The sequence below is a fragment of the Myotis myotis genome, unplaced genomic scaffold (assembly GCF_014108235.1).
Source record: "Myotis myotis isolate mMyoMyo1 unplaced genomic scaffold, mMyoMyo1.p scaffold_m19_p_4, whole genome shotgun sequence".
Classification (NCBI taxonomy): Eukaryota; Metazoa; Chordata; class Mammalia; order Chiroptera; family Vespertilionidae; genus Myotis; species Myotis myotis.
Window position 1 is genome coordinate 59,112,408 of NW_023416346.1, and position 27,795 is coordinate 59,140,202.

General features: G+C 39.8%; 1 long non-coding RNA gene across 1 annotated transcript; it reads right to left on the reverse strand.

Annotated features, from left to right (window-relative positions):
- Window positions 1-96: 96 nt before the first annotated feature.
- LOC118654013 lies at window positions 97-27,146 on the reverse strand. The gene is made up of 3 exons (XR_004966953.1): window positions 26,973-27,146; window positions 3,667-3,792; window positions 97-571 (listed from the first exon to the last, which is right to left on the reverse strand). It is a non-coding gene; the product is annotated as an uncharacterized LOC118654013 (long non-coding RNA).
- Window positions 27,147-27,795: the final 649 nt, after the last annotated feature.

Sequence of the window (27,795 nt, forward strand, 5' to 3'; positions counted from 1 at the left end):
AGCTATACATAAACCTCACTTATAAACATAGATGTGAAAATTTTAAGCAAAATACCAGCAAGTAGAATCCAGCAATATATAAAAAATATGGCATGATCAATGTTGGAATGTATAATTGCCTTAACATTTAAAGAAATCTATCAAAGCTTGATTGACACATTCTAGCATTTATATGGAAGTATTAAGAATCAGAAAGAGCTGTGTCAATTTTGAAAAAAATAAGTATAAAGAGAAGAGACTAATTCTACCAGATAGTAAGATACCCTACAAAACAATATATAGTAGCCAGGGTAACAATAGGCTATGCTGCAGTACCCAATAAACCCCAAACTTTTAGTAAAGTAAAACAAGTTTTATTTCTTGATTACATAAAAGTTCATGAGTTGTTGGGCAGCTCTTCAGTCTTCTATGCAGTTACTCAGTGATTCAGGCTTCTTCTATCTATCTTGTGGCTCCTCCATCTCAAATGTGGCCTTCAAGCTGCTTTGTCTTAGAAGTCATCAACATTACTTTTCCTTATAGTACCGTCTTCAGATCTAGTCACATGGCCCCAATCTAAATGAAAGGCAGGCTAGGGAAGTAGAGAAGTACAAAGATCATTTGGTGAGTACTAGCTGCACCTGCCATATCATGCTAACAAAAGTAATATGGAATAAATACATAAATGGAAAGTCTTAGATACAAAGACTTTACTTAATGTAGCAACTTAATATACTATAAAATTGGCACCACAAACAAATGGAGAAAAGATGAACTATTTAGTATATGGTTTGGGAAGAAGGGCTCACCATTTGAAGAAAAATAAAACTGGACCCCTGCCTACCACCAAATACAAATCTGAACTCCAGAGGACAAAAAAAACAAAAACAAAAAAAACAAAAACAAAACAAAACAAAAAAAACTAAATATGAAAACTAAAATTATGAAGTTAATAAAAGACAATATAGGAGCCCTGGCCAGTGTTGCTCAGTTGGTTGAGCATAGTCCCATTCACCAAAAGGTGACTGGTTCGATTCTGGGTCAGGACACATGCCTGGGTTGTGGGTTCGATCCCAAGTAGAGGGCATGCTGGAGGCAGCCTATCAATGTTTCTCTCTCAGCAATGTTTCTATATCTCTCCCTCTCCTTTTTCTCACTCTAAAATCAATAAAACATATTTTTAAAAAGATAATATAGGAGAATATCTTTGTGACTTAGAATTGAATAACCATTTCTTAACTAAACCTTAGAAGTACATGCCTAAGGCAAAAAAAGATTAATAGTTTTGATTACATAAAAATAAGAATTTCTGTTAAATGAAGGACACTATAAGCAATTTAATAGATGACAGAAAAATGATATTTGCAGTATCTTAGACTAGCAAAGGATTAATATCTAACATATGTAAAGTACTCTTGCAAATCCAAAAAGACAGGAATACACCACCATAAATTGACAAAATATATGAAAAGTATACTCAGAAAGAAAACCAAAATGCTTAGGAATACATGAAGAGATGCTCAAACTCATTATTAATGAGATAATTGCTAATTAAAAGACAATTACAAATACATTTACACTTATTTGGCTGGCAATTAGAAAGCTGGGGCATGTCAATTGTTAATGACAGTGCAAGATATAGAAATTCCAACATACACAGTTGATTACATTTTATTCTGAAGCTTCTATTCCAAAAAGCAACCTAACAGTACTTAATTAAATTAATTATACATGTGCCCTATGGCCCAACAATCCCATTTATTTTGTATATATTCCAGAAAGCTTCTCACACAAGTCCATAAGGGGACATGAATGAAGACTTTCATCACAGTGTTTTAGGTAGTAGGGAGTTGGAATTCAGTCTAGATTCTGTTTCTAGGAAAATGAATAAGTAAATTAGAGTCAGTAAACACTATTATATATCATACAACAGCTAGAAACTAAATACTACATGTACAGAGTAACATGTAACATTTTTTTTAAAATACCACTAAATGGAAAATAAACAGAATGAGAACCACAGCACCATACTTAAACTAAGTCATGCATAAAAATAATATAAAGTTTAAAAGAACTCAGACAAACAAAAATATACATATCAAATATATTATTTTTTTATTAAGTTATTACATATGTGTCCTTATCCCCACATTACCCCCCATTCCCCCCACTCATGCCCTCACCCCCCTGTTGTCTGTGTCCATTGGTTAGGCCTATATGCTGGCATATAAGTCCTTTGGTTGATCTCTCCCCCTTACCCCCACCCTCCCCTACCTTCCCTCTGAGGTTTGATGGTGTGATTAATGCTTCTCTGTCTCTGGATCTGTTTTTGTTCATCAGTTTATGTTGTTCATTATATTCCACAAATGACTGAGATCATGTGATATTTACCTTTCTCTGACTGGCTTATTTCACTTAGCATAATGCTCTCCAGTTCTATCCATGCTGTTGCAAATGGTAAGAACTCCTTCTTTTTTACCACAGCTTAGTATTCCATTGTGTAGATGTACCACAGTTTTTTAATCCACTCATCTACTGATGAGCACTTAGGTTGTTTCCAAATCTTAGCTATGGTGAATTGTGCTTCTATGAACATAGGGGTGCATATATCCTTTCTAATTGGTGTTTCTAGTTTCTTGGGCATATCAAATATATTAGAACAGCTGCCTGTGGGGAGGAAAAAATTGAGGAATAGAGACGAAAGAAAATAAAGTAGTGGAAAACAGTATGGAGTGTCCTCGAAAAATTAAAAATGGAACTGCCATTTGACCCAGTGATCCCACTTCTAGGGATATATCTTAAGAATCCCAAAACACCAATCAGAAAGAATATATGTACCCCTATGCTCATAGCAGCACAATTTACAATAACTAGGATTTGGAAACAGTCTAAGTGTCCATCAGTAGATGAGTAGATTTAAAAAAGCTGTGGTACATTTACACCACGAAATACTATGCAGCTATAAAAAAAGAAGAATCTCTTACCCTTTGAGACAGCATGGAGTGACCTGGAGAGTATTATGCTAAGCGAAATAAGCCAGTCAGAGAAATACAAGTATCATATGATCTCACTCATATGTGGAATCTAGTGAACAAAATAAACTAATGAACAAAATGGATCCAGAGACATAGAAGCATGAAACAGACTGATGAATCTCAGAGGGAAGAGGGTGGAAAGAGATCAACGAAATAACTTATATGCATATATGCATAACCCATGGACACAGATAATTGTGTTGTGAAGGCCTGGGGAGGGGATTGGGAGCAGGGTGGAGGGGGTTAATGGGGAGGGGGAAGGGATATCTGTAATACTTTCAACAATAAAGATAATTTTTAAAAGGAAATAAAGTAGTAAATAAATGAATAAAGAAAAGAGGAAAAGGATTTTATTAGACCAATGTAGATGTTATGATATGAAGGAAGGAATATGATTAGTGTAATAATCATCATTACCTAACTGGCTAAAACTGTTATTAGAAAAGACTCAAAAATAATATGACTTTATTTATTTTTATTGAATTTATTGGGGTGACATTGGTTACTAGGATCATATAGGTTTCAAGTGTGGATTTCTATGTTATAAGATTTGTATATTGGACTGTGTGCCCACCACCCAAAGTCAAACCATCTTTTGTCATCATATATTAGAGAAAATAGTATGATTTTACAAAAATTATTTCTCACTCACAAAAGAGTCTCAAGTTAATGTCCCAGCTCAGGAGGGAGGTTCTGCTTCATAGGACCATTCAGGATCCGGGTTCATTTTATCTTGCACTCCTCTCTCCTCTAGGTACTTAGTGTTCTCTCCATTTGGCTGGTGCATAAGAAAAGAGAGAGCACAGATCAAGCATGAAGACGTTTTATGAGGGAAAATCTGGAAGTGACAGACATCACTTCTGCCACAATTTATTGTCTAGAACTCAGTTCTATGGCCACATTTATTATAAAGGAAAGTGACCATTCTCATATAGCTGGGTACCCAGGACAAAATAGACAGTATGGATACTGGAGAGCACTAACAGTTTTTGCCACCATGGGCAAGAGCTTTGTGGAAGAAATTATAAAGTGTTATTAAGAGAAATTAATAATCTAGGATGTTGGTTTTAGCATCTGCTTTCTCTGACTATGTGCAACAGTTTTCAAATGTTTTCAGCCTCATTAATACCTTTCTCATGGCTGGTCCCCTCCACCTTTAATCCCACAGGAGGGAGGAATCAGGCAGGGATTGGAGTAAGAGCGTGGGCAGGAGGTCAATAATAGAGTCAGGGAATAAACATGAGATTTGTACTTCCTCATATTTTCTGATACTATTGCAACCTTAAAAAATAAGGATTTCCCAGCCAGTGTGGCTCAGTGGTTGAGCATCAACCTATGAACCAGGAGATCATGGTTTGATTCCAGGTCAGGGCACATGCTGGGATTTCGGGATCAATCCCCAGTGGGGGGTAGGGGGCATGCAGGAGGCAGCCGAGCAGTGATACTCTCTCATCATTGATTTTTCTACATCCCCCTCCCTCTCCCTTCCTCTCTGAAATATATATATATTCAGCATGCAATCATTTTGCCATCAGGAAAAAGCAATAAAGTTATTTTCACTAAAAATAACAAGAAATAAATGTTAAGAAAAATTGATCATTACAAATATTTCCAACTTAAGAGAAGGCTTCATGCAAGTTCATTAGTCCAATTAAATTTTACAGTTGCATTTTTTTCTACATAAGAAGTGTCTGTAAGCATTCTAAGGTATTTGTTAGGTTTTTAGACTGAATCCTTCTAAACAATGAAATTCAACTCTTGGCAAAGGGAAGAGCTATGAGGCCAAGGCAGCTGAGAGTGTGAGGGATGCAGAGACAGTCTGATCCTTCCTGTCTTGCCAAGATGGAGGGAAGGTGCTGTCTTCTGATCCCCTCCCATATTCCAGAGCCCCTTATTCTTTTCAGTCAGGCATCTGACTCTGTTGCTCACTCCAAATATATATATATATATGAACTAGAGGCCTGATGCATGAAATTCGTACAAGAGTAGGCCTTCCTTCCCCCGGCGGCCAGCACTGGCTTCCCTCTGGCACCCAGGACCTGGGCTTCCCTCTGGCCACCGGCAGGCACCAGGGACCCAGGCTTCCCTCGCAGCCCTGGCTTCATCTGGAAGGACGTCTAGCTTAATTAGCTTATTATGCTTTTATTATTATAGATATGTGACTAAGGTGGTGACCTGAGTAAATGCCTTTGGCCACTTACCTCCCTCTCCCAAATTCCCATAGAGATAACTCAGCTCCAGCACAGATGGGAGCACTGGTCTCACCAATGAAAACCAAAATGGGATTCCTCCTAGACCCCTGAAGCTGAAGGTATCCATGAAGACTGGAGAAGTTTTGCTCTGAGGAAGAGCCCCCACACACACACACTTGATTCTTCTCTATTTTTATTCATGGTGTCTCCCTGGACCATGTCTGCTGCCTCCGATCTGGTCTGAGGAGTGCCGCCTGCTAGGTCTCTTATCTCCATTTTCCAGGGAACTCAGAAGGAGCCTAGCCTGACTACAGAGTTGTTGCCTGCCAGTCCACCTCCTCCCTGTTGGCCCCTCAGCCAGGATTAGTCCAGTATCCAAGAAACTCACACCCACTGACTGTGCTGATTGCCCTAGACCAGTTGTTTTCTGGCCAAGTTCAAAGACAACTGAAAGTATATATAAGGCTGTGTATTGTGAATGAAGGGATGCCATGTATGTGGGTTTTTCAGGAGAGAGAAGCTATAATTACCAACACATTCTTAATGGGAAGTGTGACCCTCAAATATATTAGAAATCACTGGCCCAGAAGGTCTATGCTCATATTTGTCCTAAATAGGATAATTTATTATCTTTTAATAATGAAATTAATAGTCATGAAAAGGAACCAAAATGGCAGTGCAGGTAAACACTTATACTTGCTGCCTCCCACAACCACATCAAAATTATAACTAAAAATACAGAACAACCATCATTCAAAACTGCCTGAAAGCTAGCTGAATGAAAGTTCTACAACTAGAGAAGTAAAGAAGAAAGCACATTGAGGCTGGTAGGAAGGGCAGAGGCTCGGAGGTACGGAATGGACTGGTCTGGCATCCATGTGTGGCATTTCTTTAATAAGGAGGGATATCTCCCAGGCCTCCTGTGAGAAGCAGAGAATCCCAGTCCCACACCAAACCCTCAGCCCAGGGCTCCAGAGCTGGAAAGAAAAGTCCCCCCATAACTTCAGTCTGTAAAAATCAGCGGGGATTGTTGCTGAGTGACACAGAGGCTGCTGGAGACCCTGGTGTCCTTCTTAAAGGGCCCACTCATGAACTTAAACAGTCTCGCTTCCTCTGAGTTCCAGCACCGGGTGGCGGGTTTGGGGGAATCCAAGGACATACTGGGGGAGGAACTGGACTCTCTGGCATTGGGGAAGGAACTCAGGGGTGGCTTTCTCCCAGACATGGGTGCTCCCAGAAGTCATTGTTCCGGTCCTGGGACCTTCCTTATCACAGAGCTGATTGGCAGCCATACTTGAGTTTCCATCGGCTTGGCCCACACTATTCACTCCACCCTGGTGATTCCCTGAGACCCTACCCCATTCAATTTGCAGCCCCACTCAAGCTGTTTTGCAGCTATTTTTCCATATGAATGACCTGTCCTTGCTCAGGCTTCAGGCTTTGTGAAAACCTCTTAAACAAGCAGCAGCTGCAGTCACTGTGCCCAAAACCTATCAATAAAAGACCCAAGACTCAGAACTAGCACCAACTTGCCTTGCTTCACAACTGGACCTCACCTGGGCACTTCCTACCCCAACATAAGTAGCAGCCATCTGTAGCTCCTGCCAGGTGGCCCCAAGCAGTAGCTGACTTTACACCTCCCAGGAAGCACCAGAGCCAGTGCATCTGGTGGACAGCTTCAAAACATACTAGATTACAAATCTACATACCCATAATTGCCACATTCAAGGGGCAGACCCAGTGAGCACCAATGCCACACTGAAGCAAGTCTTGCTCCACAGGGGTGTCTCCTGCACAGCAGCTCTTCCACTGTACTTGCAGCTGGTCCTCACAGCCAGTTGGCCTGGGGGTCAATCCCTTCCAGTGATGCCAAGAGCAAGCAAGGCTCAACTACAACAGGACAGTGTACACAGCCCACACAGGGGTGCACCTAGATTGTCCAGCTCAGGTGACTGGGGAAACTGAGCCACTGGGCCTTACAAAACACCTAATATACAAGACCAATCTACCAATTCCAGGAGACATAGTAGCTCTTCCTAATACATAGAAACAAACACACAGAAGCAGCCAAAATGCTGAGACAAAGAAACATGTTAGAAAAGAACATGTTACAAAAGAAATGGAAGCAAGCAAACTACTGGATACAGAGTTCAAAACAATGGTTATAAGGTTACTCAAGGATCTTAATGAGAGCTTCAAGGAACTTAATGAGAGCTTCAAGGAAATTAATGACAATGTTAAAGGACTTAGTGAAACTTTCAAGGATCTTAGTGAGAATTTCAAAGACATGAAAAAGGACCAGTCAGAAATTAAACATACACTAACTGAAATCAAGAATAATTTACAGGGATTCAACAATACAGTAGAGGATTCTGAGAATCAAATCAACTATTTGGAATATGAGGAAGCAAAAAACAATCAGAACAGCAAAAAGAAAAAGAGAATAAAAAAATATGAAGATGGTGTAAGGAGTCTCTGGGCCAACTTCAAATGTATCAATATTTGCATTATGGGGGTGCCAGAAGGAGAAGAGAGAGAGCAAGATACTGAAAACTTATTTGAAGAAATAATGACAGAAAACTTCCCCTACCTGGTGAAAGAAATAGACTTATAAGTACAGGAAGTACATAGAGTCCCAAACAAGAGGAACCCTGCTGAGACTGACAAGTAGACCCTGAGCAATGGATGAATGATTACTCTGACACACATTTCTGTGAAAGAGAGGGCTAAGGGACTGCTTGGCTAAAGTAATCAGATAGTCCCATTCATCTGCCTCCTTAGGCTTTTATCGTAACAACAGTTGAATTAAACTTAACTATTAGATACTATCACCAAGGTAAGTATCCTTGAGAAGACACATGCATCTGTAGTGTCCTTTAAGCAAAGACATCTAAAGAATAAAGATTCCAGCAAAACGCCCAGGGGCTCAGACTTGTTTGGAAAAGTCAAGGCAGGGGCTGCTGCCTTTGGCAAGGTACCCCTAGAGGCCTCCGACCTTTTGGAGAATCCTCCTTACAGACTTTCCAACCAAGTCTCATGCTTCCCCACAGAACCCAAAGAGGCCCACACCAAGATACATGATAATTAAATGCCAAGGGTTAAAGACAAAAAGGAAATTTTAAAAGCAACAAGAGAAAAACAGTTAGTTACCTATAAGGGAGTGCCCATATGACTGTCAGATGATTTCTCAACAGAAACTTTTCAGGCCAGAAGGGAGTGGCAAGAAATATTCAAAGTGATGAATAGCAAGGACCTACAACAAAGATTACTGTACCCAGCAAAGCTATCATTTAGAATTGAAGGTCAGATAAAGAGCTTCCCAAACAAGAAAAAGCTAAAGGAGTTCATCACCACCAAACCAGTATTACATGAAATGTTGAAGGGTATTCTTTAAGAAGAGAAAGAATAAGAACAAAAGAAAAAATATGAACAATAAAATTGCAATAAATACATATCTATCAACAATTGAATCTAAAAATCAAAATAAATGAACAAAAAATCTAATGAAGAAAAGAAACTGATTAATAAAATAGAATCAGTGGCATGGAAACATGGAACAGACTGATGAATCTCAGAGGGAAGGGGGGAGTGGGGAGTAGGAAGAGATTAACCAAAGATTTTATACGTATATATGCATTGCCTATGGACACAGACCATAGGGTGGTGAAGGATTGGGGCAGGGTGGGAACCTAGTGGAGGGGGTAATGGGGGGGGAAACCTGTAATACTCTCAACAATAAAGATTTAAAAAGAAATTAATACAGTCATTGCAAAAATATTAAAATAACACAGAAATGTATTCATTTAATAAGTACTTATTGAGTGCTTGTGCAAGGTACTGAGAATATAATGATGAGAAAACAAACTAGAGTTTTGCATTAATGAAGCTCACAGATTAGTGAGAGATAATCAAATAACCACACAAGTGTATGTATAATTCCAATACAAGAGTATATAGCAGAAGAACAAGACACACTTTGAGGGGGTAGATAGGAGACAGGAAAATATTCCCTAAGCAAAATATGAGCTGAAATAAGTAAAAGTATAGTTAACGAGGCAAAGAAAACAGAACAAATATCTTTTACTCTCGCCTACAGAATGTCATGGCTAATACAGTGTGTATTATGTACTTCCAATTGTTTTACTATCCATATACAAGCATGTATGTGTGTGTATTTATATGTAATTAGAATAATCTTAGTCTACAAACTCAAGTGTGTAAGACATCCAACTTTTATTTTCTATAGCAATACTCATAATTTCCATTTTGTCTTTTCATTCCATAGGTCTGACTGAAACAGTATCATTTTAAGACCTACTGTTTTTTCCATGGTTGTGTCTAACTAAGTTCAAGGATGCTTACAGAATGCCTTACAGTTGTTGGGAGGAAGGAGCCCATGTTATTCTAGCAACATTGTTCTACATAATTCACCACTCTCATTCTGTCCTTGCAGCCCCTTCAGATATGGCAGCTCACTATTTGCTTCTGTGTCATCCTTGAATAATCGACTTTCTCTGATGCTTCCCTGCCATTGCTATTCTGGGATACAGAAAGCTTGGTAGCATCCTATATTATCTGGCTTGAAGTAATATAAAGCAGCAGATGCATTTCCCCCACTCCCCAGATGTTTCTTGAAAGGTATGGCATAAGTCACCTACACAATCTAACAAACCTATCTGAGGAACTTTAAGTCAACAACAGAGTGAACTAATTTGGAAAGTTTCCCCCTTACCAATTGAAATTCACAGAAATGATAGAATGTACACTCCCCTCCCCTTTAAAATCTATACTAATAAAAGGGTAATATGCTAATTAGGGTGGACATCTTCAGGACATCCATCCGTACAAAGCCACAGCAGCTGCGAGGCCTGGGGATTGGGCCTAAGCCATCAGTAGGACATCCCCTGAGGGCTCCAGGACTGTGAGAGGGGGCAGGCCAGGCTGAGGGAATTCCGCCCCCCCCCCCCCGCAGTGCACAAATTTTCATACACCGGGCCTCTAATAGTAATATAGTCAAGCTCATAATCATAAAATGGAAATCCTCAACAAACAAGGAATAAACAACCTTCCTTGAGTGGGAGATAAAGACAAACAGATGGATATTGGCTCTAAGGATTAGGAACCAGGGTTTTAATCTCACATGGTGACAGTGTTACCAGAAAGGAGACCTGCCCGGAGCAGTTCTGCCTTGGGCTGACCTTCTCTTAACTTCCTTCAGGAAGATTTCACTACATGAGTCCAGGTGATTTTGAGAGTACGTTTATTACAGCTGGGACAGTGAAATAAGGAAGGGTTTAGAATAGAAGAAGCAATAGGAGAGAGTCTGGGTGTGGCTGCTTTGGCTCTCTAGAAACTTTATGAGAAAGAAGTGAGTGTGGGCAGGGCTTCTTTGGCTCACTGAGAAGTCACAGAAAAGGGGGCCTTAGAGACAGATTCAGGGAGTTAGCTCAGAATGAGATGTCACTGCCCATTGCTCCCCTGTTTGCAAGTCTCCTAGGGATCTCTTAGAGTTTAGGAGAGGCAAGCCTGTGGGGAATGAAGAAGGGGAAGGGAAAGGTACAGGCATACTCCTGGGAGGGAGAGGGCACACCTTTTGTTTTGAGGGTTTTTAAAGGCTGAGAGTTTAAGGGAGGTCTTAATGGAGGATCTTATGCTGATGTGCCCAAATGAGATTTATTCCCTTAACTTTATCTGCCCTTGGGTGTGGTTGGCAAATGGTACTAACTGTATTTCTACTATCTCCCTGAGTAGGGTGATTTAAATAATTTACCCTCTGGTTGGGGAGGAGAAATATAAACAATTCACTCCTTGGGTAGGGAAGATAAGATTTTGTGATTTACTAGATGGCTATAAACTGCTTGGCCATTTAACTGTCTCAGTTTCCCTAAACCACTTGTACTGGCTTACTAGCCTGTCTCAACTGGAGGCAATGCCTCTAGGCAGTGGAAGATGGGAAGCTGGTACTGAGCTCCTGTCTAAATTCTGATCCCCACAGAAGCACAGCCAGTACACAAAACAATGGCTAGAAAACCTTTTCTCACAGCAAAGATATATGACAAGAAAATGTGTTCTTTATGTGAGGTGAGTGAAGCAATCAGATCCTAAGTCAGTTCCACCCATAGGCCTGAGGTTGAATTCACAGTTCTTACATGTTAGTGAACCCAAAGTACATAAACTAACCTAAGATTAATCTGGAATTGGTGAAAGTTGCATGGCCCAGCAGAGGTAAACTGCAAAGCAAGGAAATAAGACATTCAAAGATAGATATAAAAAAATCATTGTAACAGCAGAGGAACTTCATTTCTTTAATACAACTTTTTCTGTAATTCAACCTAGATTTGTCTTGTCTAATAGCACCATGACATACTGCATGTCTAGTCTCTTAATCATTAAGCACTTAGGACATCAGGTTCTGGTCAGCATCACATTGTCTTAAGAAAAAGCCTCAGCCTGTTCTTGTGCCAGTACCAGGCAGTTTTGAGTCCAGTGGCTTTGTAGTATAACTTGGTATCTGGTATTGTGATTCCTCCAACTTTGTTCCTCTTTCTCAAGATTGCTGCAGCTATTCAGGGTCTTTTTCAGTTCCATATAAATTTTTGGAGTGTTTGTTCTAAGTCTGTGAAATATGCCATTGGTATTTTAATAGGGATCGCATTAAATTAATATATTGCTTTGGGTAGTATGGACATTTTAATGATGTTGATTCTATCAATCCATGAACATGGTATATTCTTCCATTTGTTTATATCTTCCTGTCTCTTTTTTCAACATCCTGTAGTTTTCAGAGTACAGGTCTTTTACCTCCTTGGTTAAGTTTATTCCTAAGTATCTTAACTTTTTTGTTGCAATGGCAAATGGGATTTTTTTTTTTTAGTTTCTCTTTCTGAGAGTTCACTATTGGTGTAAAACAATGCTGTAGATTTTTGGATGTTAATTTTGTATCCTGCTACGTTTCCGAATTCATTTATTAAATCTACTAGGTTTTTTGGGTTTTTTTATGGAGTCTCTAGGACAGTGATGGCGAACCTTTTGAGCTCGGCATGTCAACATTTTGAAAAACCCTAACTTAACTCCGGTGCCATGTCACATATAGAAATTTTTTGATATTTGCAACCATAATAAAACAAAGATTTATATTTTTGATATTTATTTTATATATTTGAATGCCATTTAACAAAGAAAAATCAACCAAAAAAATGAGTTCGCGTGTCACCTCTGACACGTGTGTCATAGGTTCGCCATCACTGCTCTAGGGTTTCCTATAGAGATCAATGGAACAGAACAAAAAAAACACACACAAAAACAAACAAACAAACAAAAAACCAGAAATCGACCCAAGCCACTATGCTCAATTAATATTTGACAAAGGAGGCAAGAACATACATTGGAGCAGAGACAGTCTCTTTAATAAATGGTGTTGGGAATATTGGACAGATACATTCAAAAAAATGAAACTGGGCCACCAACTTACATCATACACAAGAATAAACTCAAAATGGATAAAAAACTTAAATATAAGATGGAAAATCATAAAAATCCTAGAAGAAACCATAGACACCAAAATCTCAAACGTCTCTTGTAGCATTATGTTTACTTATACATCTCCTAAAACAATGGAAAGTAAGGAGAAAATAAACAAATGGGACAACATGAAAATAAAAAGCTTCTGCACTGCCAAATAAACCATCATCAAAATAACAAAAGAGCCCACTACATGGGAGAACACATTTGCCAGTGATACATCTGTTCAGGGGTTCATCTCCAAAATATATCCTAAATAGAAATTTCTTCAAAGTGGACATACAGAAAGCCAAGAGACATATGAAAAAATGCTCAAAGTCACTAAACATCTGAGAGATGCAAATCAAAACAACAATGAGATATTACTTCACACCTGTCAGAATGGCTATCATAAACAAATCAACCAATGACAAGTGTTGGAGAGTTTGTGGAGAAAAAGGAACCCTAGTACACTGTTGGTGAGAATGCAGACTGGAATAGCCACTGGAAAACAGTATGGAGTTTCCACAAAAAATTAAAAATGGAACTCCCATTTGACCCAGTCATCCCACTTCTAGGAATATATCCCAAGAAACCTGAAACACTCATCAGAAAGAATAGATGCACCCCTATGTTCATAGCAGCGCATTTACAATAGCTAAGACTTAGAAACAGCCTAGTCCATCAGCAGATGAGTAGATAAAAAATTATGGTACATTTAAACAGTGGAATACTGAGGAGCAACTAAGATGGCGGCATAGGTAAACACCGGGAAATTATTGACTCACACAACAATTGAAAATTACCCAAAGGACTGAGCAAACATCATCCAGAACAACAGGAAGGCTGGCTGAGTGTAAATTCCACAACTAGAAGGAAAGAAAAGCACGCTGAGAGCCAGAGGCGCTGCGGAGGTGAAGTGCAGAGGTATGGCGGCACGCGCGCGCGAGGAAAGGGGGTAGCACCTGAGGACGCGGCTGTCTTTTTGAGTCACAAACTCCCGACGGCTCTGAACTCCGGTTCCGGGAAGTCTCTGGGGACCCAGGTCTCATACGGGGAGAAGCTGGTCTGTCCGGCAGCGAGCGAACTTGAGGGCGGCTTTCCCTCAGAGGTGCTTGCAGCCGTTACCGGAACACTGAGACGCGCGACTCCGGGCGGAGAATCGGCCATGGCCGCTTTCTCCGCCCTCTGACTCCCTGAGACCCCGCCCCACCCAGGCTGCGGCAGAGGCTTTTGCATGTGAATGTACCTAACTGCAGCCGAGCCAGGCAGACCCGGAACTTCCAAGAGAAGGCCCAAGGCCCCGCAGCGGCTTGCATTGCTTCACAGCTGAGCCTCTTCGTGGCTCCTGCTGTGTGGCCTCAGGCAGAGGCTGAATTAGCACCTCCTTAGATCCAGGAGCCACTGTACCCAGTGGTCAGAGGGGGTCCATCCAGACTGCAACTCCTCAGATCCATAAGGGACGCACTCAGGGAGCAGACTCAGTGAGCACCAAAGCCCCACTGAAGCAAGTCTTGCCCCAGAAGGGTGTCTTCAGCACAGAAGTTCTCCCACTTTAGACACAGCTGATTCTCACAGCCAATTGGCCTGGAGGTCAATTCCTCCCAGTGATTCTACAACAACCAAGGCACCAAGAGTGCACCAAGAGTGTCCACCCCAGGTAACTGGGGAGGCTGAGCTACTGGGCCCTACAGGACACCTGGCGCACAGGGCCACTCTATCAACACAGGGAAGCTGCCAAAATGCGGAGACAAAGAAACAGGTCACAAATGGCAGAAATGGAGGAAAGCAAACGATTGGATATAGAGTTTAAGGCCATGGTTATAAGGTTTTTCAAGAATTTTATGGAAACCGCCAATAAATTTAATGAATCCCTCAATAAGTATAGGGAGACCATGGAGGACATGAAAAAGGACCAACTAGAAATTAAGCATACACTGACTGAAATAAAGAATAATTTACAGAGATCCAGCAGCAGAAAAGAAGATCCCAAGAATCAAGTCAAAGATTTGAAATACAAAGAAACAAAAAATACCCAACCAAAAAAGAAAAAAGAAAAGAGATTCCAAAAATATGAAGATAGTGTAAGGAGCCTCTGAGACAACTTCAAGCGTACCAACATCAGAATTATAGGGGTACCAGAAGGAGAGAGAGGGCAAGATATTGAAAACCTTTTTGAAGAAATAATGACAGAAAACTTCCCCTACCTGGTGAAAGAAATGGACTTACAAGTCCAGGAAGCGCAGAGAACCCCAAACAAAAGGAATCCAAGGAGGACCACACCAAGACACATCATAATTAAAATGCCAAGAGCAAAAGATAAAGAGAGAATCTTAAAAGCAGCAAGAGAAAGACAGTCAGTTACCTACAAGGGAGTACCCATACGACTGTCAGCTGATTTCTCAACAGAAACCATGCAGGCCAGAAGAGACTGGCAAGAAATATTCAAAGTGATGAATAGCAAGAACCTGCAACCAAGATTACTTTATCCAGCAAAGCTATCATTCAGAATAGAAGGTCAGATAAAGAGCTTCACGGATAAGAAAAAGCTAAAGGAGTTCATCACCACCAAACCAGCATTATATGAAATGCTGAAAGGTATTCTTTAAGAAGAGGAAGAAGAAAAAGGAACTCTTACCATTTGCCACAGCATGGATGGAACTTGAGAGCGGATAAATACCACAGGATCTCACTCATTTGTGGAATATAATGAACAACATAAGCTGATGAACAAGGACTGATCCAGAGACGGAGAGGCATTGATTGGACTGTCGGGACTTGGAGGGAAGGTAGGGGAGGGTGGGGGTAAGGGGGAAAGATCAACCAAAGGACTTATATGCAAGCATATAGGCCTAACCAATGGACATGGACAACGGGGGGGTGAGGGCATGAGCGGGGGTGGGGGGGGTGGGGGGTAGAGGGTAACGTGGGGACAAGGACACATATGTAATATCTTAATCAATAAAAAATATATTAAAAAAAAACAAAAAAAAAACAGTAAAAATTTATTTTAAAAAAAGAAAAGTGAACCCACTCCCAAAAAAGAAATATGGTCAAGGGAAACACAACACCATGTTAATTGATTGATTGGCACTTTATTCCTGGGCAACTAAACAAGAGTAGCATTTCTGTTTCTTATATAAAGACATTCAGAATTTTTTTGGAAGAACTTATAGGATGAGCAGTTGATTTTATAAACTATAAAAAAAATTTGTGAGGTCCTTACATTGAGGAGGCAGTCACATGCCCCTGACTTCCCAAATTAAAACAAAACAAAACAAAACAAAAAACAGTGGAATACTATGTGGAAATAAAAAAGAAAGAACTTCTTTTCCATGTGCAACAGCATGGATGAACCTGTAAAGTATCATGCTGAGTGAAATAAGCCAGTCAGAGAAAGATAAGTATCACATGATCTCACTCATATGTGGAATCTAATGAACCAAATAAACTGATGATCAAAAATAGATCGAGTCACAGAAGCATGAACAGACTGTTGAACCTCAGAGGGAAGGCAGGGGAGGGTGGGTGGGAAGAGATCAACCACTGAACTTGTATCCATATATGCATAACCAGTGAACGCAGACCATGGGGTGGTGAGGACTTGGGGGAGGAGGGAGGATTGGAATGGGCTGGAAGAGGCTAATTGGGGAAAAAGGAGAACCTATGTAATATTTTAAATAATAAAGAGTAAAGAAAAAGCTTTAGGTCTGTTTACCAAGGGAACAGTTTCAGTCAAACTAAAGATAGTATCTTGATCTCAGTTGTGTTTAGCCCCAGGCCCATGAAAACAGAATGACCCTAACATGATAACCCTTATAAAACTAAGCAGAATGATGCCACAGCTGATATCAGGACTTAATACAATGATCAACTACTTGCTACCCTGGCCCCAACTAATCAGTAGAGCCCACAACACCAACTCCATTACTCACCATGATTAATGATTTTTCCTGTATGTAATCTCTCCTAAGAGCCATCAGGGAGCCAGGTCTTAGAGCACTAGCTCACTGTTGTCAACCAACTTGGCACAATATCCTTAAATAAACCTTTACTTTCTGTGCTGCAAAAAAAAAAATCACCTAGAATGCAGCACAAAAAGGTGAAGTGGTATAAATATGCATAAGTTAGAAAACATAGCAGAAAAAATAGAAAGTATCAGAATATGCCTGGAGAAAGTTCCATAAATAGAGCCTAGAGCAGGGGTGGGCAAACTTTTTGACTCGAGGGCCACAATGGGTTCTTAAACTGGACCAGAGGGCCGGAACAAAAGCATGGATGGAGTGTTTGTGTGAACTAATATAAATTCAAAGTAAACATCATTACATAAAAGGGTACAGTCTTTTTTTTTTTTTTAGTTTTATTCATTTCAAACGGGCCGTATCCGGCCCGCGGGCGGTAGTTTGCCCATGGCTGGCCTAGAGAGAATTCAGAAAAGGCAATATTTGAAGAGATTGTGGCACAGATTTTCAACAACTGAAGCAACATATGAATTCTCTTACCGAACACAATCATAACTAGAGCATCACAATCAGTGTAGAGCATAACTTTATCTAGCATGATATTTTCATGTGTTTGAGTTTTGGGAAATCACAAAGCCCTTGCATGGCCTTTTTTCTGAAGAAAGGAATGGAGAAAATGAGAAAGTAAGAAATATTGTGGAAGAGAAAATCAAGAGCCTCTTTTTATATCTAAAACATAAAATTATATATGCATATATGTAAATGTGTATATGTTTATAACCTCCAGTGCAATATTAAATCTCTATTTTAAGAATAAATATGAAATCATCTTCAAGAAAGCAGCATTCTCTTTCCAGGATTCCAGTGAAAGAATACATTGAATGTTAAATAGTTTTTGGTGTCTATCACCCCATCCTTTAGTAAATATTTGTATCATTTTGTTCTTTTTGACTATTCAAAAGTTTCCCTTAGAGTCATAAGCAGGATGAGCCCACTGGGAAATGATGTCTATCAGCTCTTGTCAAAGTTACAATTTCTACACAGCTTATTTGCTTGTACCTTGTTCTCTACTATGGAAAACAGTATGGAGTTTCCACAGAAAAATTAAAAATGGAACTCCCATTTGACCCAGTCATCCTACTTCTAGGAATATATCCTAAGAAACCTGAAACATTCATTAGAAAGAATATATGCACCCCTATGTTCACGGTAGCACATTTACAATAACTAAACTTTAAGCTACAAGTAAGGTAATCAACATATCCTATCTAATAAAAGAGAAACATGGTAATTAACCATACCTCCACTACCCTTCTCATTCGCTACTCAGGGCGATATGCAAATTAACTGCCAGCCAAGATGGCGCCGGCAGCCAGGCAGCTTAAAGCGAACATGAGGCTTGCTTGCTTCAGTGACGGAGGACTCCAACGTTCCCCGCCTGCCTTGCCGGCCTCTTAGCTTGCAGTTTGAAACATTGTTACAAATATAGAAGCTAAACAAAACCCCAGAAACCTGCTTTCAGCCAGCCGGGATCTCAGAGCTGGAGTTGAAACAGTGTTTCGGTTATAGTACCCAAACAAACCAGATACCTGCTTTCAGCAGCAGAGGCCTAAGAGCTGGAGCCAAGCCTCAGAGCTAAAGCTGGCCCAGAATAAAAAAAAAAAAGGAAAAAAAGGAGAGGTTGGGAGCTTCATTCATCCGCCAGCCTGAAAACAGCCCTCAGCCCCTCACCCAGGCTGGCCAGGCACCCCAGTGGGGACCCCCACCCTGATCCAGGACACCCTTCAGGGCAAACCAACTGGCCCCAACCCATGCACCAGGCCTCTATCCTATATAGTAAAAGGGTAATATGCCTCCCAGCACCAGGATCAGCGGAGCCGAGAGGCCTCCCGGCACTGGAATCAGCGTGACAGGAGGCAGCGCCCAAACCCCCTGATCTCCCTGCGGCTCTGTGTGTGACAAGGGGTGGGACCACAACCTCCCTATCCGCACTGCTCTGTTCATGACAGGGGAAGGCACCCCAACCCCCTGATCAGCCCTGCTCTGTGCCTGATAGGGGGGAGCTCCTCAACCCCCTGATCGCCCTGCGGCTCTGTGTGTGACAGGCTGCAGTGTCCCAACCCCCTGATTGGCCCTGCTCTGTGTGTGACAGGGTGCGGCGGCCCCCCCCCCCCACGGGCCCTGCTCTGTGTGTGACGGGGTAGAGCCATAACCTCCCCATCGGCCCTGCCCCGAGTGTGACAGGGTGTGGCTCCCCAGCCCCCTGATCTGCCCTGCTCTGTGTGTGACAGGGAGCAGTTCCCCAACTCCCCTATGGGCCCTACTCTGTGAGTGACAGGGGGGAGCTCCTCAACCCCCTTATGGGCCCTGATCTGTGCGTGACAGGGGGGAGCTCCCTAACCCCCTGATTGACCCTGCTCTGTGCGTGACAGGGTACGGAGCCCCAACCTCCCTGATGGGCCCTGTTCTGTGAGTGACAGGGGGCAGCGCCCCAACTCCCCAATCGGCCCTGCTCTGAGCCCGACCAGGTGCTGCACCTAGGGATTGGGCCTGCCCTCTGCCACCCGGGAGCAGGCCTAAGCCAGCAGGTCGTTATCTCCCGAGGGGTCCCAGACTGCGAGAGAGCACAGGCCGGGCTGAGGGACCCCCCCTCCCCCCACGAGTGCACAAATTTTTGTGCACCGGGCCTCTAGTAATACAATAAAATAATGGTAGCTGGAGCACTGAATTATAGGTAACAGTCTAAAGATATTTTCTGAAAAATCTTAAATCTACTATGTAGGTAGGCATCACTAGGTATGTCTAAGAAACAATGTGTGAAGAAAATGCCGATATAGTGAAGAATAACATAGAATCATAATACTGATTTCAATCAAATACGTACAAGGAGATCTCCCAAAAGACCTTCCTTGGAGTTTTATAGTCTCCAAATTTCTCCAGTCCCTTTTATTATCTCCATATGTGACTATTCATATCATTGTGCACTTCAAAATTTAAATTATTTCCCACTGAAATAAAACTATTGAAAGAGTCAGGAATAATCTTTAGCAAAATAAGTAATAAAAGCACTGAAAAGAATACAATTGAAACAGGAAAAATAATTTCTGGAATTGAAAAACATGTTTTCAAATTTTAAAAATCAGATTAAATGAAAAAGGGAATACAGCCTAAAGAAGACAGAATTTCTAGGCACACCCTCTTGTGTTAACAAAATAAAATTAGAAATAAGTAATAAAAGATCATTATAAAAGGTAACTGCATGATAATACAGCACTGTTCACCAAAACAACCCCTGGATCAAAAAGGAAACCTAAAATAAAATTATAAGCTATAAGGAAAGGGAAAAAAGATTACAAATTATATCAAAGCCCATGGGACATGTCTAGGGTAGTACTCAGAGAAAAATAAATGGTTATAATTACCATTACTACTCAAGAAGACCATAAATAAAGAAAATAGCATTTTTCTTGAAGAATTAGAAAAATATGATGGAACAAATTCAAAGATAGAAGAAATTAGTAAAGTTAAAAATAGTGACGAAGAAAAACAATCGCAGAAATGATAAATAAAAAGCTGGTTCTTTTAATAGTTCAATAAAATAAACAGACTTTTCATGAGTATAACTAAGTAAAACATAGAGAAAGTAAAAGTATACAAACTATGAATAATAAAGGGTTGAACTACATAAATAGATGTGATTAAAATAATTATAATTTACATACAAATCTATGACATCACATTTTAAAATTTAAAGGTAATGAATGGTTTCCTAATGGAATAGAAGTTACCAACATTAACTCAAGAAATATAAAATTTGACTGGACAAATTACTAGAGATAAGATTAAAATATGTGATTATAGATTTCCCACCAAAAAAGGAACCAAGGCTTGCGGTCCTTGTAGCATGTCCATGCCCCTCCTATTCTCAGGCTTGTATTTTTGCTCTCTTTCTCCTAAACTCTAAGGGGCCCCACAAGAAACTTGCAACCAGGGGAGCAGCAGGCAATGGCAGTTCGGCAGTTCATCCTGGGCTAACCCTTTGAATCTGTCTCCAAGGCCCTCTTTTCTTTCACTTTTCAATGAGCTAAAAGCACCCCCACCTTGACCCATTTCTGTCACTGTGACTTTCACTTCTCAGTGAGTCCAAGCAGCCCAGTGTGGCTCACTTCCTTCCTATAACATTTCTAGAAGGTCAAAGCAGCACCACCTATGCTCTCTCCTGTTGCTTCTTCTATCCTAAGCCCAACCTTTGTTTCACTATCCCCAGTTTTAATAAATGTAATCTAAAAACAAAATAAAAAGAAACCAGGATCAAATGGTTTTGCAGTTCAGTTTTATCGAACCTTTAAGGAAGAGATGGCAATTATTTAAACTCTACCAGAAAAGAGAAAAACAAATTGAAAGTCAAGTAATGAATTTCATAAAGCTAGCCAACCTAAGACCAAAACCTGTTAAATACAGTGCATAAAAAATAACTATAAAATATTAATAATAAGTATAAAATCAAAATAAAGTATTAGCAAATTGTAAAACATATAAACAAATAGAACCCAGAAGTTTGGCAAGAAAAAGCTATACTATGACCTAGTAAGGACTGATCCACAAAGACAAAAGTAGTCAAAATAAGGAATTCTATCAAGATAATTCATTTCTTAAAAAAAATTAAAGGGAAAGAGTACATTTCTGTCAATAGATATTGAAAAGCTATATTAAGGGAAAAAAATCAGAAGTTATATCTAATGGATACAAACAGGAATAAAATGGAATGACTTGAATATCAAAAGGGCTTTTTAAACAATCAAGAGCAGTCCTCATTCTAACCATGAAATGCCAAAGTCACTTCCACTAAAACTGGGAACAAGTCAAGGTCACCCACAATCCCCATTTTTTTATTCAACAGTATTTTTTTTGGAGATTAAAGTTATTGCAATAAGGTAAGAAAATAAATAATTAGTGTAAATTGGGGAAAGTTAAAATTAATTTGTATTTACAATTGATATGATTGTATTTGTCTAAAACAGAAAGAACTATTTAAAAATTACAGTCAATAAGCAAATTAGAAGAGGTGGTGAGACATAAGACAAACACACAAAAATTAATAGCTTTTCTCGCCAAAACCGGTTTGGCTCAGTGGATAGAGCGTCGGCTTGCGGACTGAGGGGTCCCAGGTTCGATTCCGGTCAAGGGCATGTACCTGGGTTGCGGGCACATCCCCAGTGGGAGATGTGCAGGAGGCAGCTGATCGATGTTTCTCTCTCATCGATGTTTCTAGCTCTCTATCTCTCTCCCTTCCTCTCTGTAAAAAATCAATAAAAAAAAAAATAGCTTTTCTCTATTCCAGAGAGTTTTAGGGAGTATTGCACTATAGGGACTATGTATTAGCATTCTTTCTTTTGGCTTAAAAGGACATATATTCCTGATGAAAGTAGTATCATCTATCATAATCACCTATATATAGAATCTTTTCACCAATTGCTACTTCAAGCAATTGTTTCAGTTTTAATATTTTGCTGATATTTATTTCATTATTTTTTTAAATTTATCTTTATTGTTGAAAATAATACAGATATATCTTTTTTCCCCCATTGACCCTTCTCACCCCACCCCAGACCTTCAACAGACTATTGTCTGTGTCCATGGGTTATGCATATATGCATATAAATTCTTTGGTTAAGCTCTTCCACCCACCCACCTACCCATCCCTGCCTTCCCTCTGAGATTCATCAGTCCATTATATTATTTTTTCAATTTGTACCTATGTGTGTTTTATAAATTTATTTTTTTTATTGCTTAAAGTATTACAAAGGGTATTACATATGTGTCCTTTTTAATTGTTTTATAAATTTAAATTCATATATCTTCCAATTTTTTGATAATATTATTTTATCTTGTAGGTGTCCACCAAAATGTCTTAATTTATAGTGCTCAAACCTTCTAGAACTGATAGTTCATTTCATGTGTCAAAAAGATCATTTTCTTTACTCTGGTTCCAAGGCACACATTACAATATATACTAACTCTTCTGCTTGGAAGATTGAATTAGCTGGCAGATTTTCAAACTCTCAAAAATACACTGATTAGCTCATGCATTGTCATGCATCCCAGAACAACATTAAGATTGTTTTGAGCACAAATTGTTATATTTTTATAGCCCAAAATGCATTATATTTATCCTTTAGATGTTTTAAATGTTTTCATAATAGACACATAGCAGAATGAATTAGTCTCAGAACCCAATACTATTAATTCCATCTTAAATAAAACTGGTTCTGTTACATAGGACTTCACCAAGAATCCTCAGTGCATCATGCCTCAAAGATAGCAAAAAGAGCAATGTTTTCATTTATAGAGAAGAATAACATTTTGTAAGTAACCTATGACTAACAGTGTATGAAAAGTTCTTGCAAAAGTGGAGGAAAAGATGGCTTATTCAATGTCTGGATCTGGGGCGGGGGGCGGTTAAAATTCATAACACACAAAGTATGAGAGAGAGAGAGAGAGAGAGAGAGAGAGAGAGAGAGAGAGAGAGAGAGAGAGTTTTAAAGCTTGAATAAAATTATATTAAATCCCTGGGCTAGGAAAAGGCTCCCTGGGTATGTCTCAAAAACTGGAAAACCCAAAGAGAAAGGGTAATATTACTACCAAAAAATATAAATCATTAACAGGGAAAGACACAATGTACAAAATTAAATGAGGTAAGATATTCATAGAAAGGTACACACAATATATTTTAAGTGAAATAAAAGTTGTAAAATGAAACTATATATGGACTATAAGTTTATTTTATGATAAAAATTTGACTATATGTATATCATTTATGTATGCATAGAACACATTACACTGGTAACAGTAAGTGAATGTAAAAATGGGTGAGAAGAGGACAGTTTTATGTTTTAATTTATATGTTTATGTTTTCATTTTTAACAGGAATGAGTTACTTCTATGGTTTAAGATTACACAATAAAGAAGATTAAAATAGAGTTCATTGTGGAAAATAACCTCTCAGGAGGCTGGTAACTCACGAATCCTTCTCAAACTGGTAGTCATATGCCCACCAATGCATAGGCTAAAATATGGCCTTCCTCCTCAGACCCTTTCTAAGTTTAAACAAATATATCTAGGACTTCTATCAATAGTTTAAAAATAGGTGAAAAGCTATCCCAGAGTGTTACTGATATCTTTTTTTTAAATATATATTTTATTGATTTTTTACAGAGAGGAAGGGAGAAGGACAGAGAGTTAGAAACATCGATGAGAGAGAAACATTGATCAGCTGCCTCCTGCACACTCCCTACTGGGGATGTGCCCGCAACCCAGGTACATGCCCTTGACCGGAATCGAACCTGGGACCCTTGAGTCCACAGGCCAACGCTCTATTCATTGAGTCAAACCAGTTAGGGTGTGTTACTGATATCTTAATATGCCCCCAATTATAACCACATCCACCTAAAAAAATGTGACTATGTGTGACATATATTTATATACATTCACAAGCTATAACATTTACAACATAAAGGTTTAACCTTTATACAAGAATAAAATCAATCAGAATTTATTAAACTTTCATAAGTCACATAGTATAATTTTAATACTTCAAATTTTTGGCTACAGATTACATAGACAAGCTTAAGAAGAGGTGATAATTGATAAAGTTGTATGATAACTGGTTATAAAGAATCATTCTGCAAATTAGTTTGAATGAATTTAAGATTTATAAAATATTGATTATTTTTATTTGTCTTGCCTAGATACCATCCTTTCTAATATCAAAAAAAGAATCCACTCAACTTAGTTTAAATGATGGAAGAAAGTAAAATTAAAAGTTTTTTATGGATCTATTTCATTATGTCTAGATTTTCATTACGGCTTATTGAAAGAAAGCCACAAAAATTAGCATGAACATAGCTAAATCATATTTTAGTGAACAGAAGACTGAAATGAAAATGGAAAAGTAACTAAGCAAGTGACAATTCATTTTGCTTGGGTTTCAAAAATTTTAATAACAAGTTATCATTATTCATCAAACAAAAAAAAATCCAGAAAAGGGGAGACTAATCAACAATTAAAGGAGAATTCATTGCAAATACTAGAGATTTCCACTGCTGTAGAAGTATACACCCCTCAAACTCTGAATGAAAGCTAATTGATGGGGTTGGGGGACATATAATACTTTCAACAATAAAGGTCAATTAAAAAAAGAAAGCTAATTGATAACACATGTTAATAGTCATAAAACAACCATCCACTGATGCTCTGCCTTTGGTGAAGGGGCATCTAGGCAGACAAATGTATAATTGTGTCTAGTGAGAAATGTTCTCTAGCTCTTGAATACAAGTATTTTATTTTAGCAACAAGCCAATTCCCACGGCAGATACACCAGGCTCTCCTACTTTGATGGCATTAATATTTAGCTAAGTCAGCTTGCTCTGATTTCCCAAGCATTAAATAAACAACTTTCTGATGATAATTTTGTTTCTGATATAGACTTATCTCAAGAAGAGAATGTTCTGAGCAGCAAATACTAACATTCTGGTCTACATGGTAACTGTTTTTTATAATATATATTATCATTCTGGTTTTTTTATTTTCAAAAAGAAATTCCACCCTACTAGTATTTGATAAAATGTTACATCCTCTGTAAACTTTGAAATGCTCAATAAACAGAAGGCTTTATACTTAAACAAAGATGCTTTTATTATACCTGCGCTTTCATTTTTAAAAATGTAAATGGTCAACAAGGCCAGAGAGTTATACTTAGCCAATATCAATGGTGGATTGAATTACAAGTGCATGAACTTGTTGGATATAGTTACCCTTCTAATAAAGCTTCTTTCCCTCCCCCTTCCTTCCCCCTATGTCATCCCTATCTCCAAATACAGCATCGCCCAGCCTTTAAAATAAGGCCTGAGACCCAATAGAAAGGATCAAGTGTGGAAGTATACTATTCTGAAAGTAAATATCCACTATTCTTCCTAACACCACCCCCTAAAGACAGGGCATACCAGGGGCCAGTATCCTAGTTCTGCACCCCTGGATGGCAGCAAGATGATTCTGGTGTAAAGGCAAGGAAGAGTCACAGTTTAAACAGAGAAACCAAAGGAAACCTTCACCCTAGAATGTGATTTAAAATGAGTATAAAAAGATAGCAACAAATCAACAAATGACAAGTGCTGGACAGAACATGGAGTAAAGGAGACCCTAGTACACTGCTGGTGGGAATGCAGACTGGTGCAGCCACTATGGAAAATATTATGGAGTTTCCTAAAAAAAAAGAAAAAAATGGTACTGCCATTTGACCCAGTGATCCACTTCTAGGAATATATTCTAGGAATCCCAATACACCAATCAGAAAGACTATAAGCACCCCTATGTTTATAACAGTGCTATTTACAATAGCTAAGATCTGGAAACAGCCCAAGTGCCCATGAGTAGATGAGTGGATTAAAATAAAAAAACTGTTGTACATTTGCACAATGGAATGCTATGCAGCTATAAAAAAGAAGGTCTCTTACCCTTTGAGACAGCATGGAGGGACCTGGAGAGTATCATGCTAAGCAAAATAAGCCAGTCAGAGAAAGACAAGTATCACATGACCTCACTCATATGTGGAATCCAATGAACAAAATAAACTGATGAACAAAATAGATCCAGGAAGAAGCATGGAACAAAATAGACCCAGAGACAAGCATGGAACAAAATAGATCCAGAAACAGATTGACAAATCTCAGATGGAAGGTGGGGGTGGGGTAGGGGGTGGGAAGAAATTAACCAAAGAGCTTATATGCATACTAGGAACTGTGGGCCACGAGGCTGCAGAAGGCACAGGGGTGGGTCTCGACCCATCATCCACGACCCTGCCCAGCCCCTCCTGTCACAGCCCTGGTCCCCTGTCTGCCGCAGCCCTGCTCCTGCCACCGCCCTCCCACATGCTAATGGCCCCCCGCTCACACCCACTGACGAGGTGGAGCATTGGGGCTGGCGCCAGCAGCAGGTGCAAACAGCAGCTGCTGCCCCAATCACCCCTCAGGAGCAGGGGGAGGTAGAGAAGCCCTCAGGGATGATCAGAGCCAGCAGCTCGCACCCACTGATGGCGCCGAGTGATTGGGATTGGCGCCAGGCCCTGGCAGCGGGTGTGAGCGGCAGCTCCAGTGCCGGCTGTGAGTGCAAGCAGGGCCGGCACTGGCAGTGGGTGCAAGTGCCGGGCTGGACCACGGCATGCGGGAACAAAGAATTTTCAGTAACCACCAGAGGCTTGTCCTGATGACAGTGACTGGCGCCCCGCCTGGTTTGGCACCCCCACTCACCTGCTCCACCATCCAACCGCATCCAATGCCCATCATGTTCCGTACACGCTCCCTGGTAGTCAGCGCATGTCATAGCAACCCACTGTTCAGTTGTTCAGTCGTTCCGGTTGTTCCGCCATTTGGTCTATTTGCATATTAACCTTTTATTATATAGGATATCCATAACTCCTGGACACAGAAAACAGTGTGGAGAAGCCCTGGGAGGGGGGAATGGGTGCAGGGTGGAGGGGTCAGTGGGGTGAAAAAACGGGACATCTATAATACTTTCAACAATAAAAGTAAATTTAAAAAAATAAAATAAAACTGCTTTCAGAAAAAAGATAGCATTGAAAATAATCCTTCTTAGAGAAAGCAAGAAAGAAACATCTATGTGAGAGAGACCCAGGATACATTGAGTGATTGCCTCCCTCACCACCCTGACCAGAGCAGGGGATTGAACCTGCAACCCAGGTACTTGCCCTTGACCAGAAATCAAACCCTCAACCCTTCGGTGCACAGGCCAACACTCTAACCACTGAACATACTGGCCAGGGCTTGGAATGTTTTATTTTAAGGCAAGTAAAACATGAATTAAAAAAAAAACACCTAGTTTCCTGAGCCAAGCAATAATATGTTTAGGGCGTCAATTTATAAAGAACTATATACTCCATCTTTGTAAAGTCGACTTTGAACACATTTGACTGAAATAGACCCACTTAAATTTATACAACTATTACATGAGGACAAAACCCAAATAGAAATATATTCTGAGTTTCTAATCTCCTTGGTTTCCCAGGAGTTGCCACCCTAGCTAAAGAGAGAACACTACCTCCTCCCTGTTCCC